The sequence below is a fragment of the Lithobates pipiens genome, unplaced genomic scaffold, assembly GCF_037356315.1.
Source record: "Lithobates pipiens isolate NorthernLeopardFrog02 unplaced genomic scaffold, aLitPip1_a1.2 Scaffold_70, whole genome shotgun sequence".
NCBI lineage: Eukaryota > Metazoa > Chordata > Amphibia > Anura > Ranidae > Lithobates > Lithobates pipiens.
In genome coordinates this window covers 1,875,313-1,896,079 of record NW_027507893.1, presented here as the reverse complement: position 1 = coordinate 1,896,079, position 20,767 = coordinate 1,875,313, and the positions used below count along the sequence as shown (strand labels likewise).

At 48.0% G+C, this 20,767-nt stretch overlaps 9 pseudogenes; all 9 read right to left on the bottom strand.

Annotated features, from left to right (window-relative positions):
* Window positions 1-17,555: 17,555 nt before the first annotated feature.
* LOC143959338 (5S ribosomal RNA) lies at window positions 17,556-17,674 on the bottom strand (annotated as a pseudogene).
* Window positions 17,675-18,395: 721 nt separating this feature from the next.
* On the bottom strand, window positions 18,396-18,515 carry LOC143959339 (5S ribosomal RNA; annotated as a pseudogene).
* A 107-nt stretch (window positions 18,516-18,622) lies between these two features.
* On the bottom strand, window positions 18,623-18,731 carry LOC143959343 (5S ribosomal RNA; annotated as a pseudogene).
* A 108-nt stretch (window positions 18,732-18,839) lies between these two features.
* Window positions 18,840-18,958, bottom strand: LOC143959330 (5S ribosomal RNA; annotated as a pseudogene).
* A 108-nt stretch (window positions 18,959-19,066) lies between these two features.
* On the bottom strand, window positions 19,067-19,185 carry LOC143959333 (5S ribosomal RNA; annotated as a pseudogene).
* Window positions 19,186-19,294: 109 nt separating this feature from the next.
* Window positions 19,295-19,413, bottom strand: LOC143959345 (5S ribosomal RNA; annotated as a pseudogene).
* Window positions 19,414-19,520: 107 nt separating this feature from the next.
* Window positions 19,521-19,640, bottom strand: LOC143959332 (5S ribosomal RNA; annotated as a pseudogene).
* A 635-nt stretch (window positions 19,641-20,275) lies between these two features.
* Window positions 20,276-20,393, bottom strand: LOC143959341 (5S ribosomal RNA; annotated as a pseudogene).
* Window positions 20,394-20,501: 108 nt separating this feature from the next.
* On the bottom strand, window positions 20,502-20,620 carry LOC143959336 (5S ribosomal RNA; annotated as a pseudogene).
* Window positions 20,621-20,767: the final 147 nt, after the last annotated feature.

Genomic DNA, 20,767 nt, shown 5'->3' with positions numbered 1-20,767 from the left:
GTGTATTACTTCTTCTCCACATTAACTGTCACACTGATAACCATTTGTAACACATAACACTGGCAACACATTTTTTAACAGCAGCAAAATGTGAGAAAAGCAGTGGGACGGTTTACTTGATTGAGAAGTGGTTGCAGTAGCAAAGGATAGCAATAAAGTTTTATTACATTAATAACACATAATGCAACTATTTTACATTCACATCAAGCATACATCCTAATGTAAACTGTCTATCACTATTAATGTTCAGGGTTACTGATACATTATGCCGATAACCAGTGGAAACGGAAAACAGTCAGTGTAAGCTGTCTTCGTGCGTAACAAAATTAATGGAACGATTTACACGTTGGAATTTTCAAGCTACGTCAATTTACTCTTAAATAATGTATACCCTTTAGCTGCTTAGCTCCCACTTTGCTGTATGTAGCCACGTTAACTGTATTAATGGTTACATGTAAGTAACCAATGGGGATTGACATTTCATGTCTATCTCACATCTCTAATGCAATTTGTCTCTTTGCCATGTCATACTTTGCCAGTTATTATATTTTCTCATCCTTAAAGACACGTAAGGATCCTGAAAAACGACAGAAACCTAGTCACGTCGTTGCTGATATTTCATGATTACAGCAATCATCTCATCTAATTGCTATTCCGACATTCTGCCTTGGTATTACTTTGCAACACTCTATTGAACAATGTAAAGGTAATCTAGATATTTTGTGTATTTCCACTTAAACTCGACCTGTATATACTGTCTCAATATTATCCTTTCTAATTTTGCTAAATTAGATTATAGAGTTTGCTGTGTCTAAATCCAGGTTACCTACTCACCTTTTATTACGTATACTGCTAATTTTAGGATAATACAAAACCATCTTATTGCTTCTTTACACGCTGCACATATTAAGAGTAATACAATGCTACCGATGTGAACAGTTTAATTGCTCTTCTCACATTTAGCTGGTATCTCTCTGCTACAGGAAACTGAATTTGTACTACAATGATCACTCATCTAATATCAGTCCACTCAGTGCTACCGGGATAACTTTTACATTTAGAGTAATGAAATGATTTCTCAGTCATTTTGAAGCTACTGCAACTAACGTTCCAATCTCTTTTCAACTGCAATTCTTAATCTCTGCAATATTAAGTAATATTTAGCTGCTTAGCTCACACTTTGCTGTACGTAGCCGTGTTAACTGTATTAATGGTTACCTGTAAGTAACCAATGGGGATTGACATTTCATCTCTAATTCACATTCACATTTCTAATGCAGTTTGTCTTTTTGCCATGTCATCCTCTGCCAGTTATTATTCTTTCTCATCCTTATGCTATATTTGGGGTATATTCACTACATGATTAAAGACACACGTAATGAACCTGATTGATAAAAACCTACACGCGTCGTTGCTGTTATTTTGTGTATTTTCACTTAAACCCGACCTGTATATACTGTCTCAATATTAATCTGAGTTATTTTGCTATATTTATTATTAGAATAAACAAATTACTATCTCTAAATCCTGGTTAACCAACTCACACAAAACCATCTTATTTCTACCTTACACGCAGCACATATTAAGATATTAAAATTTAGCCGGTATCTCTCTGCAATAGTAAACAAAATGTGTAGATCACTCATCTAATATCAGTCTTCTCAGTGCTACCAGAACAAAATAAACCATGTACTGCCAAACCAATAACGGCCAATTACTTAACGTCTATCAGTCAATGACTTAACAAAATAAACTTAGCACTCTTTTGTTCTATTTTGTATATTTGTAGCTCTCCACATTAACTGTCACATTGATATCACCACTGACAACACACCACTGACCTTTTAACAGCACCAAAGAATGAAAAAAGCACTGTAACTCTTTACATGATTCAGAAGTAGTTGCATTATCAAAAAATAAAGTCCTGTCTTCTGTACACGCTAGCCTTTCTGTATACATTAATCTCTCTGTGTACACCAGCCTCTCTATATAGACTAGCCTCTCTGTCTTCTGTATACACGTGCCCATAATCTATATACACTAGCCTGCCTTCTTTTTACAATAGTCTCGGTGTCCCAGCCTCTCTGCATACACTAGCCTCACTGAATTCCCCAGACTGTCTTCTGTATACACAAGCCTATCTGTACACACTAGCCTCTCTGTATACACTAGCCATTCTTCTGTATACACTAGGCTCAGGGGAATAACATTAGCGTATCTGTATTACCTTGTTTGACTTTTCTGTTTTCTGTTTCTTTTCTAGGGTGTACCTCGCCGTATACCCGATCCAATCTTATTACCCCAGTCTCATTCCAATTATAATAGCCTCACTGTATACCCCAGGCGGTCTTATGTATACCCTAGCTTGTCTTTTATACAACTAGTCTCTCGGTATACCCCAGCCTTTCTGTATACATCTTTATACACTAGCCTCTCTGTGTACCCTAGCCTCTCTGTATAATCTTGCCTCTCATTATACCCCAGCCTGTATTCTGTTTACCTAATTTTGTCTTTTATATAAACTAGCCTGTCTACTGTATAACCTAGCTTCTCTTTATACCCCAGCCTCACTGTCAGCTTGTCTCTGTACACTAGCCTCTCTGTTTTCCCTAGTCTCTCTGCATACACTAGCCTCTCTGTGTAAAACGGCCTCCATCACTGCATACCCAGGACGTTCTTCTGTATAATCTAGCCTGTCTTTTGTACACATTAGCCTCTCTGTATAAACTAGCCAGTCTTCTGTATACACTATTCCGTCTGTATACACTAGCAAGTCTGTGTAACCCAGCCTCTCTCTCTGTATATCATAGCCTCCATCTCTGCATAACCAGGAAGTTTTTCTGTATAATCTAGCTTATCTGTATACACTAGCCTGTCTTTTCTACTCATTAGCCTCTCTGTATAAAGTAGCCGGTCTTCTGTGTACACGAGCCTCTCTGTATACCCTTGGTTGTCTTTTGTATACACTAGCTTCTCTTTATACATTAGCTCTCTGTATACCCAAGCATCTCTGTATACACTAGTCCGTCTGCATACACTAGCAAGTCTGCAAACTCTAGCCTCTCTGTGTAACAGTCTCTCTCTGTGTACCCTAGCCTCCATCTTTGCATACCCAGGACCTTCCTCTCTATGATCTAGCCTATCTGTATACACTAGCCTGTCTTTTGTACAAATTAGCCTCTCTGTAGCCGGTCTTCTGTATACACGAGCCTCACTGTATACCCTTGGTTGTCTTTTGTATACACTAGCATCTCTTTATACATTATCTCTCTGTATACCCAAGCCTCTCTGTATACACTAGTCCGCCTGTATACACTAGCAAGTCTGCATACACTAGCCTCTCTTTGTAACCCAGCCTCTCTCTCTGTATACCCTAGCCTCCATCTCTGCATACCCAGGACGTTCTTCTCTATAATCTAGCCTATCTGTATACACTAGCCGGTCTTCTGTAGACATTAGCCTCCCTGTATAAACTAGCCGGTCTACTGTATACACTAGTCCGTCTTTATACACTAGCAAGTCTGCATACACTAGCCTCTCTGTGTAACCCAGCCTCTCTCTGTATACCCTAGCCTCCATCTCTTTATACCCAGGACGTTCTTCTCTATAATCTAGCCTATTTGTATACACTAGCCTGTCTTTTGTACACATTAGCCTCTCTGTATAAACTAGAAAGGTCTTCTGTATACACAAGTCCGTCTGTATACACTAGCAAGTATGCATACTCTAGCCTCTCTCTCTCTGTATACCCTAGCCTCCATCTCTGCATACCCAGGATGTTCTTCTGTATAATATAGCCTATCTGTATACACTAGCCTGTCTTTTGTACACAATAGCCTCTCTGTATAAACTAGCCGGTCTACTGTATACACTAGTCCATCTGTATACACTAGCAAGTCTGCATACTCCTGCCTCTCTGTGTAACCCAGCCTCTCTCTCTGTATACCCTAGCCTCCATCTCTGCATACCCAGGACGTTCTTCTGTATAATCTAGTCTATCTGTATACACTAGCCTGTCTTTTGTACAAATTAGCCTCTCTGTATAAACTAGCCGGTCTTCTGTATACCCTCCTTCCCTTCCCTCCCACCTTTCCCTCCCCTTTCCCTCCCCTTTCCCCCCTCTCCCCTTTTCCCCCACTTTCCCCCCCTCCCCTTTTCCCCCCTTTTCCCCCCTTTCCCCCTCCCCCCCTTTCCCCCTTTTCCCCCTTCCCTCCCCCTTTTCCCCCCGGGGCGTGGATGGGGGAGAGGGGGTAAGGAGAGGACAATCTGCCAAAGGGAGAAATGCATTTGTTCGGGGACTGCATGTACTTTTGGGGTATGGGGCGGGGGGTGGTGGATCCCATTCTGTGATGCCTTTTCTGTTGTGACGGGCTCCCTCATGCATGCCTACGTTTAGGGCGAGCCGAGGAGACCCCTCAGTGCTGATAGTTATATGCTCTACCTCTGTTTTGATTATACTATTGTTTTTTGGTTCTATGATGTTACTGATTGTCTTTTATTTGCATACCGGTATCAGACGTGACATTTACCACTGCCGGGACTGGGGGGACTGGGATCCGGGGGCTCTCTCTCCGACCTGTCTACCCACCAACCCAAGTAGGACGGCGCTTTAAACCCAGTGTACATCTGGTAAGTGCTATAGCATAATTGTGCTGTTTTGGTATACCCTTTCTGTACTGTTGAGTGCGGACAACCCTTAATTTCCCTCTCCCCCTGGGGTTGAGGTGCCCGGCCTCTTTTTCCCCTTACCATTTGCCCTTCCTTTCTCCCCCTTAGTTCCCGCCATCCATTACCTACCCAATACCTACCTTGGTTCAACTTTCTTTGCTTTTCTCTGACGTCCCCCTCCCCCTCCCCAAGGAGCGATGGCAGACTCAGTCAAGGTCACCTCTCTAAACGTTAAGGGACTGAACTCCCCTGAAAAACGGAGGATCCTCCTGTGAGAACTGAAGACTTCCTGTACTGATGTGGCCTTTATACAAGAAACACATTTTAAAACTACTAGCCTGCCCTTTCTATGGTCGAGATCCTTCCCTAAGGTCTACCCCTCTACTAACCCCTCCTCTAAGACCAAGAGAGTCTCCATTCTGATTTCTAGCAGGCTCCGCTGGGTTCTCCAGGATTCTCTGGTGGACCCTGGGGGTCAATATCTTTTTCTTAGGGGCCACATTGGAGAGCTCCTTTTTACATTTGCCACTGTGTACGCTCTCAATGATCACCAAGACACGTTTCTCAGAACTACCCTGCACAGATTATGTGACTTTCGGGAGGGCCAGTTGATATTAGGTGGGGACTTTAATGTCCCCTTTCGCCATCAGTTGACACTTCTGCCTCTTGCTCCTCGCTCCCCATTTCCTCTAGAAAGCAGATTACTAAGTGTTTACTGAATGACCAATTAGTTGATGTCTGGCGTCTGCAACACTCCGGGGAAAGGGACTACTCTTTTTGCTCTTCCCCTCACAAACCATACTTGAGGATAGACTTCTTCTTGATTCCACATGACTAACTGCACTTGGTGAGCTCTTCCTCCATCGGCCTATTACTTGGTCCGACCACGCTCCTGTAGCCCCTACCTGCACCCTCTCTAGGTCTCTATTCTGGCACCTTAATGAGAGCCTCCTCCAAATACCGGAAGTTTTAGCAGATGTGACCAGGGAATTGGATCTTTATTTCCAAGAAAACTAAACGCAGGACTGCAACCCGGGGATAATTTGGGAGGCTCACAAGTCAGTACTCCGCAGGGTACTTATCAGGCATGGGGCGCACATCAAACGAACATGGAAGGAACAGCTTGTTAATCTGTTTCGTGAACTTGCCTCTGTGGAAGGGAAACATAAACATGCCCCCTCATGGCCCTTAGCCCTTGTACACATGGTCAGAGATTCCGACAACCAAATCCGTTGTGTATACAGAGAGTCTAGTGGATACAGAAGACAGGCTGGTGTATTCTAGCTAGTTTTTACAGTCTAGTGCATACAGAAGACAGGCTGTGCTATACAGAGGGTTTTTTTTTTAATTGAAAAACAAACTTTATTGAAAGGAGCAGAAAACAGGGTAAAAAGCAGACATAGCAAACATGCCATCGGTACAGAGGGTAACATAGGCCAACATGGCCAAGGCAGTATTGCCTATATGAGTACATTAGATTAGCTGTGCTGTAGAAAAATAAACACTCATCATTGGCAAAATCATTATAGAGCCATTGTGTATCAGCTGGGGAAGGGGGAGTAAGCAGAGAAAAAAAAAAAAAAAAGAGAAAATTAATACAAAAGTAACTGAAAAGGGGGGGGGGGGAAGGAGGAGGAGGGGAAAATAATAAGAGGAGGCCCAATGGGTGGAAGATACACAGAAAGGGAGAGGCAGAGGGGGGAGGGGGGTAAGGGATCAATATAGCAGCAAATCAGGTACATGTCTCCCAATCTTCCAACCATCTACCCCAGATCTGCTCATATTTAAGTGGACATCCTCTATGTGCATAAATCAATTTCTTATATGGAAGGGTATCGTTAATCTCCTTCTTCCAGCACTGGACAGTGGGGGGGAGGGCCTGCATCCAGCCACGAGCAATCCCTTTTCTCGCCAGGAACAGCGTTTCATGTAAAAAGGTGCGAAGAGGTTTGTCAGCGTCTAACTCCGGCAACAGACCAAGCAGGCACATCTTCGGGTCAAGGCTAGCAGGAGAGCCCATCTGATCATGGAGAAAGCGAATCACCTGTATCCAGTATGTTTGGATAACCGGACAGGACCATATGAGGTGATAGAAGGTGCCTGGGGTGTGGTCGCATAAGCGGCATCCCGGATTATACATTGTTTTAAACCGTGCTATCCTCTGGGGAGTCAAGTATGTCCTATGAATGATGTACAACTGCGTAAGGCGGTCCGACAGCTTGGGGGAAACTCTCTTCACATCCCCCAAGACTTCATCCCACTCCTCATCCTCAATTATTCCAACATCCACCTCCCATCGGGTCTTAGCAGCATATGCCAATTTCAAGGTGCCTGGGAGACGGATGGTGGAGTAGAGGGCGGAAATCAACCTGGTTGGCTCATCACCTTTAATTATATCAACTATAGGAGGGACTGTCAGGGTTGGGTTGGAGCCGGCGAATTGAGTCTGTAAAGCATGTCGGAGCTGTAAGTACCTGAAAAGGACATGGTTAGGGAGTGAGAATTCTTCCTTTAACGTTTGAAATGATTTGAGCCCAGCGTTAGTCATAGTTTGGTGCACGTATAGGATCCCATAACGTATCCAGACTGCGGGATCTGGAACGGACAACAGTTCGGGCAAATGAGTGTTAAACCAGAGAGGTGTATAGGAATGGACCTGCGGGGTCCCGATTTTTTTCAGGGCCTTCCGCCAGATCCTCCGGTGATGTGTGAGCATGTCTACTTTGTGATGGGGGGAATGTCCTGACAATGGGGCCCGAAGGACCGACTGAAGTGGGGTATGGGCTGGGTCGCCCGGACGTTGGCAAAGTAGTGTCTGGTATCTTGGTAGCTCGCTCTTGTCAAAATGATAAAAGTGGGACAATTGGGAGGCAAGATAGTAATCCTGGAAATCTGGAAGAGCAGCCCCTCCCAATGTCGTTGGATTCTTCAGAATGTTCCAAGACAATTTGTGTCTGCTGTGACCCCATACGAATGAATTAAGAATTGACTCGATTGTTTTGAAAAACTTTTGTGGTATGTATAGGGGTGCATGCCACACCAAATAAAGTATCTTAGGTAGAAGTATCATTTTGACCAGACTGATGCGTCCCATAACACCTAGAGGTAGTCTGGCCCAGGTTTGTGTCTTGTTCTTGATCAGGGTATACAGGGGTTCAATGTTTAGAGGCACGTAGTCTGTCAGTGATCTAGTGACCTGCACTCCTAGATACTTGATCACAGAGACTCTAGGGAGATTCAGAGGAGGGGAAGTGGGTACAGGGGGGAAATGATCGAGTGGGAGGATCTGCGATTTGGACCAGTTGATACTCAGACCCGAGTGACTACCAATACTGTCAATGGTGTGAGGGGCTGCAAGAAGGGAGGGACCCGAATCGGCTAAGTAGAGGAGTGTATCGTCAGCATACATCCCGATCTTTTCCTCCAGACTCCCTATCTTAAGGCCACGGATTCTGGTGTCTGCGTGAACCATAATAGCAAGTGGTTCCACAGCCAAAGCATATAGCATGGGAGAGAGGGGGCAGCCTTGTCTGGTCCCTCTCTCCAGCGGGAACTGGTCAGAGAGCCAGCCATTTACTGTTGAGTGCGGACAACCCTTAATTTCCCTCTCCCCCTGGGGTTGAGGTGCCCGGCCTCTTTTTCCCCTTACCATTTGCCCTTCCTTTCTCCCCCTTAGTTCCCGCCATCCATTACCTACCCAATACCTACCTTGGTTCAACTTTCTTTTCTTTTCTCTGACGTCCCCCTCCCCCTCCCCAAGGAGCGATGGCAGACTCAGTCAAGGTCACCTCTCTAAACGTTAAGGGACTGAACTCCCCTGAAAAACGGAGGATCCTCCTGTGAGAACTGAAGACTTCCTGTACTGATGTGGCCTTTATACAAGAAACACATTTTAAAACTACTAGCCTGCCCTTTCTATGGTCGAGATCCTTCCCTAAGGTCTACCCCTCTACTAACCCCTCCTCTAAGACCAAGAGAGTCTCCATTCTGATTTCTAGCAGGCTCCGCTGGGTTCTCCAGGATTCTCTGGTGGACCCTGGGGGCCAATATCTTTTTCTTAGGGGCCACATTGGAGAGCTCCTTTTTACATTTGCCACTGTGTACGCTCTCAATGATCACCAAGACACGTTTCTCAGAACTACCCTGCACAGATTATGTGACTTTCGGGAGGGCCAGTTGATATTAGGTGGGGACTTTAATGTCCCCTTTCGCCATCAGTTGACACTTCTGCCTCTTGCTCCTCGCTCCCCATTTCCTCTAGAAAGCAGATTACTAAGTGTTTACTGAATGACCAATTAGTTGATGTCTGGCGTCTGCAACACTCCGGGGAAAGGGACTACTCTTTTTGCTCTTCCCCTCACAAACCATACTTGAGGATAGACTTCTTCTTGATTCCACATGACTAACTGCACTTGGTGAGCTCTTCCTCCATCGGCCTATTACTTGGTCCGACCACGCTCCTGTAGCCCCTACCTGCACCCTCTCTAGGTCTCTATTCTGGCACCTTAATGAGAGCCTCCTCCAAATACCGGAAGTTTTAGTAGATGTGACCAGGGAATTGGATCTTTATTTCCAAGAAAACTAAACGCAGGACTGCAACCCGGGGATAATTTGGGAGGCTCACAAGTCAGTACTCCGCAGGGTACTTATCAGGCATGGGGCACACATCAAACGAACATGGAAGGAACAGCTTGTTAATCTGTTTCGTGAACTTGCCTCTGTGGAAGGGAAACATAAACATGCCCCCTCATGGCCCTTAGCCCTTGTACACATGGTCAGAGATTCCGACAACCAAATCCGTTGTGTATACAGAGAGTCTAGTGGATACAGAAGACAGGCTGGTGTATTCTAGCTAGTTTTTACAGTCTAGTGCATACAGAAGACAGGCTGTGCTATACAGAGGGTTTTTTTTTTAATTGAAAAACAAACTTTATTGAAAGGAGCAGAAAACAGGGTAAAAAGCAGACATAGCAAACATGCCATCGGTACAGAGGGTAACATAGGCCAACATGGCCAAGGCAGTATTGCCTATATGAGTACATTAGATTAGCTGTGCTGTAGAAAAATAAACACTCATCATTGGCAAAATCATTATAGAGCCATTGTGTATCAGCTGGGGTAGGGGGAGTAAGCAGAGAGAAAAAAAAAAAAAAGAGAAAATTAATACAAAAGTAACTGAAAAGGGGGGGGGGGGGGAGGAGGAGGGGAAAATAATAAGAGGAGGCCCAATGGGTGGAAGATACACAGAAAGGGAGAGGCAGAGGGGGGAGGGGGGTAAGGGATCAATATAGCAGCAAATCAGGTACATGTCTCCCAATCTTCCAACCATCTACCCCAGATCTGCTCATATTTAAGTGGACATCCTCTATGTGCATAAATCAATTTCTTATATGGAAGGGTATCGTTAATCTCCTTCTTCCAGCACTGGACAGTGGGGGGGAGGGCCTGCATCCAGCCACAAGCAATCCCTTTTCTCGCCAGGAACAGCGTTTCATGTAAAAAGGTGCGAAGAGGTTTGTCAGCGTCTAACTCCGGCAACAGACCAAGCAGGCACATCTTCGGGTCAAGGCTAGCAGGAGAGCCCATCTGATCATGGAGAAAGCGAATCACCTGTATCCAGTATGTTTGGATAACCAGACAGGACCATATGAGGTGATAGAAGGTGCCTGGGGTGTGGTCGCATAAGCGGCATCCCGGATTATACATTGTTTTAAACCGTGCTATTCTCTGGGGAGTCAAGTATGTCCTATGAATGATGTACAACTGCGTAAGGCGGTCCGACAGCTTGGGGGAAACTCTCTTCACATCCCCCAAGACTTCATCCCACTCCTCATCCTCAATTATTCCAACATCCACCTCCCATCGGGTCTTAGCAGCATATGCCAATTTCAAGGTGCCTGGGAGACGGATGGTGGAGTAGAGGGCGGAAATCAACCTGGTTGGCTCATCACCTTTAATTATATCAACTATAGGAGGGACTGTCAGGGTTGGGTTGGAGCCGGCGAATTGAGTCTGTAAAGCATGTCGGAGCTGTAAGTACCTGAAAAGGACATGGTTAGGGAGTGAGAATTCTTCCTTTAACGTTTGAAATGATTTGAGCCCAGCGTTAGTCATAGTTTGGTGCACGTATAGGATCCCATAACGTATCCAGACTGCGGGATCTGGAACGGACAACAGTTCGGGCAAATGAGTGTTAAACCAGAGAGGTGTATAGGAATGGACCTGCGGGGTCCCGATTTTTTTCAGGGCCTTCCGCCAGATCCTCCGGTGATGTGTGAGCATGTCTACTTTGTGATGGGGGGAATGTCCTGACAATGGGGCCCGAAGGACCGACTGAAGTGGGGTATGGGCTGGGTCGCCCGGACGTTGGCAAAGTAGTGTCTGGTATCTTGGTAGCTCGTTCTTGTCAAAATGATAAAAGTGGGACAATTGGGAGGCAAGATAGTAATCCTGGAAATCTGGAAGAGCAGCCCCTCCCAATGTCGTTGGATTCTTCAGAATGTTCCAAGACAATTTGTGTCTGCTGTGACCCCATACGAATGAATTAAGAATTGACTCGATTGTTTTGAAAAACTTTTGTGGTATGTATAGGGGTGCATGCCACACCAAATAAAGTATCTTAGGTAGAAGTATCATTTTGACCAGACTGATGCGTCCCATAACACCTAGAGGTAGTCTGGCCCAGGTTTGTGTCTTGTTCTTGATCAGGGTATACAGGGGTTCAATGTTTAGAGGCACGTAGTCTGTCAGTGATCTAGTGACCTGCACTCCTAGATACTTGATCACAGAGACTCTAGGGAGATTCAGAGGAGGGGAAGTGGGTACAGGGGGGAAATGATCGAGTGGGAGGATCTGCGATTTGGACCAGTTGATACTCAGACCCGAGTGACTACCAATACTGTCAATGGTGTGAGGGGCTGCAAGAAGGGAGGGACCCGAATTGGCTAAGTAGAGGAGTGTATCGTCAGCATACATCCCGATCTTTCTTCTCCAGACTCCCTATCTTAAGGCCACGGATTCTGGTGTCTGCGCGAACCATAATAGCAAGTGGTTCCACAGCCAAAGCATATAGCATGGGAGAGAGGGGGCAGCCTTGTCTGGTCCCTCTCTCCAGCGGGAACTGGTCAGAGAGCCAGCCATTTACTATCACCTTGGCCTTAGGGGATTGATACAGGAGTTGGACCCATCGAATAAAATTGGGGCCAAGTCCAAATCCCGAAAGGCACTCCCACAGGTAGTTCCACTCCACGGAGTCGAAGGCCTTGGCAGCATCTAGAGCCACCACGACCCGCGAGCCGACTTCATCATGGGATCCCTGAATATTCATGAGTAAACGGCGGATATTCATGGTGGTGTTTTTTCCTGGCATAAAGCCAGTCTGGTCTGGGTGGATCAGTGAAAGGATGACCTGGTTAAGGCGGGAGGCAAGAATCTTAGCCAATATTTTAATGTCGACCTGTAGTAGGGAGATGGGTCTATATGATTCCGGATAGTGTGGGTCCTTCCCGGGCTTGGGAATTACTACTATTTGAGCTTCTCTCATAGAGGGGGGTAGGAATCCCGTGTCAAATATCGATTCATATAGATTGCGAAGTTTAGGGGTCAAAATTTCAGAGTAGGTGGCATAAAATTCAAGCGGTAGACCATCCAGTCCAGGTGCTTTAGAGGTGGCCAGAGAGGAGATAGCCCCGGAAATATCCTCCTCAGTAATGGGGGCCTCTAAGAGCTCGCGTTGGGCATCTGTCAGTTTGGGAAATGTAATTCTCGCTAAGTAGTCTATGGTGTCTTGGGGGGTATGAGTGACCCGGGTGGCGTAGAGTGCGCGATAAAATCTCGCAAACTCCTCCGCCACTTGTTGTGGATCAGTAACATCATTCCCCTGGATGTCTTTCAGTGATACCACAACTGGGGGACGGGAATCTAAGTGGGCGAGGTAAGCGAGTAGTTTGCCCGATCTTTCTCCGTACTCAAATATCCTTTGCCTACAGAAAAAAATGCGCTGCTTGGCCTTCTCCGTATGCAGTTGGGAGACCTGCCGTAACTGAATCTTAAGATTATTGGCTGTGTCATGTGAGGGGTCTCGATGAAACGCCTCCTCTAGTCTTTGTAGGTGATCCGTAGCCTGTTGGACAAGAAGGGTGGACGACCGCTTAAGTCTGTTAATGCGCGTGGTGAGCAGGGAGCGGGCGTAAAGCTTAAACATCTCCCACACTATGTCGTGCGTAGCGGAGTCCCTGTTAACGGTAAAATAGTGTTGCAACTCCGTCGGGATGTCTTCCTGCTCCCGCAGGGTGGTCAACCAAAATGGGTTAAGCCGCCAAGCAGGAGGGGGAGAGGCCTTCAGGAGCCGCATCGTGATCCAGTAGGGGGCATGGTCCGAGAGGATTCTTGGAGCGAAGCCCAAATCTCCCAGTCTGGGTGTCAAGGTCTGTGAAATAAGGATGAAGTCGATCCGGGACATCGTGTTATGGCTAGCAGAGAAGCACGAATATGCTTTAGCATGCGGATACCTGTGTCGCCAAGTATCCACAAGGGCAAAGTCGGTCCATATACGATGTAGTCTAGTATGGGCTGGCGGGTCAGTAGGGGAGTCCGGTGTGCCCATTCGGTCCAGAGCGGGAGTGAGGGTCATATTAAAGTCCCCCATCCACACTGCCGGCACCAAGGGGTATTGTGCCATAAATGCGAGGCCCTCCTTAATTACAACCGTATTATAGGGAGGGGGGACATAGCAGGCTAGTATCAAAATAGGGGATCCGTTAATGGTGGCGTGTAGAAACACATATCTGCCCTGCCGATCCGTCTGGAGCAGCACTAGGTCAAACGGCACCCTTTTAGCAATTAGGACCGAAACCCCCCTGGAGTATGAGGTGTGGGTGGCATGGTATGCCCAACCTATCCATGGCTTTTTGAGAGAGGATTGAAGATGGCCAGTAACATGGGTCTCAACGAGCGCAATTATGTCAGCACGCTGGGACTTAAGGAATGCCAGGGCGGCGGTTCATTTTATCTTATTCCGCATACCTCTGACATTCCACGTAAAGAACTTTAGAGAGCTCATGGCGGATGCAGGGCGCATACAATAAACCAGAGGTGTACTAGAGTCAGCAGAGCAGTCACGGCTATATCAGTTAGCATAAAACACAATAGCAGCCAATACCCATAGTGCATGTAAAATTTTAACATAGTACCTTCAGCATAAACAAACGTTTGTAAACATAATGGTGTAAGAAAAATAGAAACCACAACATTCCCTCCCCCACCCAGTCCAGCGCCACCCCAACACGGCTTGGACATCAAACCCCATAACCGGGTACCAACAGGGGACATCCAATGCGTAGGACCCATTGGAGGCATGGAACTTGATTGCAGGGGGGCATAGATACCCATGGCAACAAAGAAAAAAACAAAGGGGGGAAAAAAAGAGTCAAACGGGGGAGGAAGAAGTACACAAAAATCCCAAAAATCCTAGGGGGGCGACTTCTTCTCTGAAGGGTGCTTGGGGAGTAGGAGCCAAAAAGGTGTAACACCATCATGGCTGAGCAGGGGGTAGCTCCGCCCGCCATAGGGATGATTGCTTAAAGTATAGTAGAAAAGGTGTGGACGTCGTGTAGCCCACGGTCCTCCCCAGGCGCTCCGCAGGTATAAAGGAGGCAGGGAGCGCATGTCGGCAAGGTCGCCTGGAGTCGATAAGCATGCTGTAAGAGCCGGAACTAGTGTTAAAGGAATTTCCGGGTTAGCCCCCAGCTTCCGCAAAGGGCCGTCAGTTGTAATGGGCCCATCAACGGCTTAATCAAAAAGTCGTGGGCGCCCAGGTAGGGTAGCATGTTCAGTCTCGATGTTCCCTCTGGTCAATCCAGGTGGACGCCAGTGCAGGATCTTCAAAAAAGATGGTTCGGCCTTCGTATTCCACGCGAAGTTTCGCAGGATACAACATTGCGTATTTAAGGTGTAGAACCCGAAGGCGTCGTTTAACATCCTGAAACCTGGAGCGCTGCCGCTGTACCTCGCTGGAGAAGTCTGGAAATACTGCCACATGCGTATTGGTATGAGGGATATTACCCCTTTCTCTGGTCAGGCGGAGGATTTTGTCGCGATCCCGGAAATTAAGAAATTTCGCTATCAAGGTGCGCGGTGGGGCTCCCTGGGGAGGAGGACGAGCAGGAATGCGATGGGCCCTCTCCACCGCGAACATCACCGAAAATGCCTCTCTGCCGAAGGTGGAGGTCAGGAGATTTTCAAGGAAACCCGCCGGGTCGCTGCCCTCAGCCGACTCAGGGAGGCCAATAAAGCGGAGATTGCACCTCCGAAGGTGGTTCTCCATGTCGTCCTGTTTTGCGCTAAGCTGTTGCAGCTGGCGGTGTACCTCATCAGTGGTGTGTTGCAGGGGGTGTATGATGTCCTCAGCTCTACTGATGCTGGTCTCTGTCTCCGCCACGCGGTCCCGGAGGGTGGAGAGGTCTTGCCGGATGAGGGACACATCAATTTTAACCTCCTCAATTTTGGAGGTGAGCGTGCTCTGGCACAGGGCGATGGCATCGAGGACTTGGTTAGTGGCTGACGCAGAGTGGTCTGCGTCAGAGGGAGCTCCGGCGCCATCCCTGACCCGGTGCTCCTCCTCATGGCAGCGGTACCTGGCAAGCTTGTCAGCGGCCTCGGCTGACTTTTTAGGTGGGGACATGGTCCGGAAGTGGTCCGAGGTGTGCCAAGATGGCTGCTGTGTATTAGGCCAACCTCTTAAATTCCCCGCTCACAACAGCTGTACAGTGCCGCAATTAAGGTTATGGACCGTGTTCAAGAGGATCAGCGGCTGCAGCGGGAATTAACCGGGGACAGGACAGTCAGGGGGTTACAGATCACCGGGCACAGTACCTCAGCGGGTATAGCAAGATGGCCACTGCTCCTAGGCCCAGGCCGGTCCCACAGGCTGTCCCACCGGTCGCAGGGGGATAAAGGGGCACTTCACAGGTGGTAGAAAGCAATCGGTGGCCACAGCAGAGAGATGTAAGTTTGCAGGCAGTCATAAAGGTCTGTGGAGGCCGCCTCGGGTGTAGCAAGATGGCCGCCGGCAGAGGGACCAGGCCGAAGCCGCGGACTGTCCCACCAGTCTTCGTCCGAAAAATAGGTCCCACACCCGCGGCCGAGGGCGATCCGGCAGCCGGGGGTGCTGCGGGGCAGCTCCGGAGTAGTCTAGAGGGCTGGGGAGGCCCAAGAGCCGCCGCCGGGTGTAGCAAGATGTAGCCTAGGCCGAAGCCGCAGACTTTCCTACAGGCCGTCCCCGAATGGGGAAATCCCACCAGAACGGCCCCGCACAGCGCCCGAGCGGGCGGATGGCTCCAGGAGTATTGCGGGGGAGAAGGCAGGGACGTCCAGGCACAGCACCAAGGCAGGATGTTGCAGGATGGAGGTTGCAGGAGTGTGGACGAGCGGAGCTCCTACTGCAGACGTCCTACTCCATTGCACCTCAGGCCACGCCCCCCTATACAGAGGGTTTAGTGTATTCAGAGAGTCTAGTGTATACAGTCGGCGAGTGTATACATAAGACTGGCGCATGGAACATGCCTTTCTGCCCAGATAAGTATGCGATTCACCTCTTTTTGCGCAACCAGACTCCTGGTACCGCCCTGGTGATTGATATAGGCCACTGCTGTGGCATTGTCGGACTGAACCCGAACAGGGAGACCCCGTAGTCTGAAAGACCAGTTTATGAGAGCCATATAAACTGCCCGGATCTCCAAGACATTTATGGGCAATAGCTTCTCGATTGCAGACCATTTCCCCTGCGAGCACCTCTCCTCCAACACTGCTCCCCAGCCTGTCAGGCTGGCATCTGTCGTAATTATCTTCCATGGAAGAGAAAGAAAAGTTTTGCCTTTCAGCAAATTCTCGGTTTGTAACCACCAGACGAGACTCTTGCGTGTCCCTGGGGATAGACGCATAGGAAGATCCAAGGACTGGGGCTTCCTGTTCCAAGCCGCAAGGATGCATCTTTGCAGAGGCCTTGAGTGGAACTGTGTAAATGGAACGGCCTCGAAGGAGGCGACCATTTTTCCTAACAGTCTCATGCACAACCGAATGGGGAAAGATCTTCTGCCCAGAATTAGGCGCACCAGATCCCCAATGGCCAAGGCTTTTGGCCTTGGTAGAAACACCTTGCCCTGAGCGGTGTTGATAACCATACCCAGGTATTCCAACCTGGTAGCAGGCTGTAGGGATGACTTTTCTAGGTTTATAATCCAACCTAGGCGTTCCAGGTGTTCTAGCATTCTGGTAACACTGTAGTTCAGGAGCGCTACTGTTTTCTCTATGAGAAGCAAATCGCCTAGATAAGCCATGACGGCTATACCCTGAGCTCTTAGGTTTACCAAGAGAGGGTCCAGAAACTTTGTGAAGACTCGAGGGGCCGTAGCGAGCCCGAACGGCAAGGCCACAAATTGAAAATGGCGCTGCTCTACCGCCAACCTTAGATACTTTTGGTGTGCGGGAAAAATTGGCACATGGAGATATGCATCCTTGATGTCTATTGATGCCATAAACGCTCCCCCTTGCAGGGAGGAGACCACAGTGTGAATTGACTGCATTCGGAAGGACCGAATGCGTAAAAACCGGTTCAGATCCTTCAGATCCAGGATAGGTCTGACACTTCCATTTGGCTTTGGAACGGTGAAGAGATTTGAGTAAAACCCTGAACCCTGTTCTTTTGGGTCCACTTCTACTATCACCCCCTGGGATAGTAAGTGATCTAAGGCCAGAAATAGCGGTCTTTGCTTTACTGGGTCCCTGGGGATCCTTGACCTTAGAAAGCGAGAAGGTGAAACTCCAGCTTGTAACCCAGAGATACCGAAGAGACCACCCAAGGTCGTCGACGCAACAACATATTAAAAAAAAGCCTACAGCACCTGGAATTCCCAGGCGGTGTCCCATCCAGGTACTAAGCAGGCCCGACCCTGCTTAGCATCCAAGATCAGATGAGATCAGGCGCATTCAGGGTGATATGGCAGTAGGCAATCTTGCTGCCAACTCTCAACCCTCTTGACAAACGCCAAGATGGTCACCTCAGCAAACAAGCAGAAAAATAAAACAGGTCGCCGACGCCAACAGCATATTAGAAAAAAGCCTACGGCACCTGGCATTCCAAAGCGGTCTCCCATCCAGGCCCGACCCTGCTTAGCATCCGAGATCAAACGAGATAGGGTGCAATCAGTGTGATGTGGCCATTGGTGATCTTGCTGGCCACTCTCAACCCTCTTTACCAATGCCAAGCAAACAAGCAGAAATTAAAACGGGTCGTCGATGCCAACAACATATTAGAAATGTGCCTACGGATCCTGGTATTCCCAGGCGGTCTCCCATCCAGCTACAAAACCAGGCACGACCCTGCTTAGCATCGGAGACCAGATGAGATCGGGCGCATTATGGGTGATGAGGCCGTAGATGATCTTGCTGGCCACTCTCAACCCACTTGACAAACGCCAAGATGGTCACCTCAGCAAACAAGCAGAAAAAAAAGGTTGTCGATGCCAACAACATATCCTATTCAGGTACTAACCAGGCCCAACCCTGCTTAGCATCCGAGATCAGACGAAATGGTGCGCATTCAGGGTGATGTGGCCATAGACGATTTTGTTGGCCATTCTCAACCCTCTTGACAAATGCCAAGATGGTCACCCCAGCAAACAAGCGGAAAAATAAAACAGGTTGTCGACGCCAACAACATATTAAAAAATTGCCTACGGCACCTGGTATTCCCAGGCGGTCTCCTATCCAGCTACTAACCAAGCCTGACCCTGCTTAGCAATCCGAAATCAGATGAGATCGGGTGCATTCAGGTTGATGTGGCTGTAGGCAATCTTGCTGGCCTCTCTCAACCCTCTTGACAAACGCCAAGATGATCACCTCGGCAAACAAGCAGAAAAATTAAACAGGTCGTCGATGCCAACAACATATTTAAAAAAGCCTACGGCACCTGGTATTCCCAGTCGGTCAACCATCCAGGTACTAACCAGGCCTGACCCTGCTTAGCATCCAAGATCAGGCGCATTCAGGGTGATGTGGCCATAGGCAATCTTGTTAGCCACTCTCAACCCTCTTGACAAAGGCCAAGATGGTCACCTCGGCAAACAAGCAGAAAAATAAAACAGGTCATCTACGCCACCAACATATTAAAAAAAAGCCTACAGCACCTGGAATTCCCAGGCGGTGTCCCATCCAGGTACTAAGCAGGCCCGACCCTGCTTAGCATCCGAGATCAGACGAGATCGGGCATATTCCAGGTAATGGGGCTGTAGGCGATCTTGCTGGCCACTCTAAACCCTCTTGACAAACGCCAAGATGTTCACCTCGGCAAACAAGCAGAAAAAAAAAACAGGTCGTCGACGCCACCAACATATTAAAAAAAAGCCTACGGCACCTGGTATTCCCAGGCAGTGTCCCATCCAGGTGCTTACCAGGCCTGACCCTGCTTAGCATCCGAGATCAGACGAGATCGGGCGCATTTAGGGTGATGTGGCAGTAGGCAATCTTGCTGGCCACTCTCAACCCTCTTGACAAACGCCAAGATGGTTACCTCGGCAAACAAGCAGAAAAATAAAACAGGTCGTCGACGCCAATAACATATTAAAAAAAAAGCCTACAGCACCTGGTTTTCCGAGGTGGTCTCCCATCCAGGTATTAACCAGGTCTGACCCTGCTTGGCATCCGAGATCAGACGATATCAGGCGCAATCAGGGTGATGTGGTCGTAGGTGATCTTGATGGCCACTCTCAACCCTCTTGACAAATGCCAAGATGGTCACCTAGGCAAACAAGTAAAAAAATTAAACAGGTCATCGCAGCCAAAAACATATTAAAAAAAGCCTACAGCACCTGCTATTCCCAGGCGATCTCCCATCCAGGTAACTAACCAGGCCCGACCCTGCTTAGTATCCCAGATCAGATGAGATTGGGAACATTCAGGGTGATGTGGCCGTAGGGGATCTTGCTGGCCACTCTCAACAAACGCCAAGATGGTCACCTCGGCAAACAAGCAGAAAAATAAAACAGGTCGTCGATGCCAACATATTAAAAAAAGACTACGGCACCTTGTATTCCCGGGCGGTCTCCCATCCAGGTACTAACCAGGCACAACCCTGCTTAGCATCCAAGATGCATTCAGGGTGATGTGGCCGTAGGCAATCTTGCTGGCCACTCTCAACCCTCTTGACAAATGCCAAGATCAGATGAGATTGGGAACAGTTGGCAGTGTCCCATCCAGGTGCTTACCAGGCCTGACCCTGCTTAGCATCGGAGATCAGACGAGATCGGAGACATTTAGGGTGACATGGCCGTAGGCGATCTTGATGGCCACTCTCAACCCGCTTAACAAACGCCAAGATGGTCCCCTCGGCAAACAAGCAGAAAAATAAATCAGGTCGTCGACGCCTACAACATACAGACCCAACCCTGCTTAGCATCCGAGTTCAGACGAGATCAGGCACATTCAGGGTGATGTGGCCGTAGGCAATCTTGCTGGCCACTCTCAGCCCTCTTGACAAACACCAAGATGGTCACCTCGGCAAAAAAGCAGAAAAATTTAAGAGGTTTTTGACGTCAACAACATATTAAAAAAAAGCCTAAAGCTCCTGGTATTCCCATGCGGTCTCCCATCCAGGTACTAAACAAGCCCGACCCTGCTTAGCATCCGAGATCAGATGAGATCGGGCGCATTTAGGGTGATGGACAGTAAGCGATCTTTCTGGCCACTCTCAACCCTCTTGACAAATGCCAACATATTCACCTCGGCAAACAAGCAGAAAAATAAAACAGGTCGTCGACGCCAACAACATATTTTAAAAAAGCCTACGGCACCTGGTATTCCCAGGTGAAATCCCATCCAGGTACTAAACAGGCCCGACCCTGATTAGCATCCGAGATCAGACGAGATCGGGCAAATTCAGGCTGATGTCGTCGTAGGCGATCTTTCTGGCCACTCTCAACCCTCTTGACAAATGCCAAGATGGTCACCTCGGCAAACAAGCAGAAAAATAAAAAGATATTGAAAAAAGCCTACGGAACCTGGTATTCCAGACAGTCTCCCATTCAGGTACTAACCAGATCCGACC